This window comes from Morone saxatilis, unplaced genomic scaffold (genome assembly GCF_004916995.1).
Source record: "Morone saxatilis isolate NCDOM2014 unplaced genomic scaffold, NCSU_SB_2.0 Contig0, whole genome shotgun sequence".
Classification (NCBI taxonomy): domain Eukaryota; kingdom Metazoa; phylum Chordata; class Actinopteri; family Moronidae; genus Morone; species Morone saxatilis.
Genome location: NW_023339650.1, coordinates 1,622,141 through 1,622,367, shown reverse-complemented (window position 1 = coordinate 1,622,367; position 227 = coordinate 1,622,141).

Genomic DNA, 227 nt, shown 5'->3' with positions numbered 1-227 from the left:
AACATTTCAAAAAATCAACAGTACCAGTTAGTTTGCTTCACAGAAATGAATGAAATGCTGAGATTTTCATGTACATTTAGTTACACACCTTAAAATCAACAGGGCCTCGTGACTCCCTGCCAAGCTTTGGCGGCCCCTGCTAGGGCCCCCACCCCCAGGTCGGGAACCACTGGCCTACACAATCAAACCAGGTAATCAACCTACACATGACAACAAACTAGGCAACA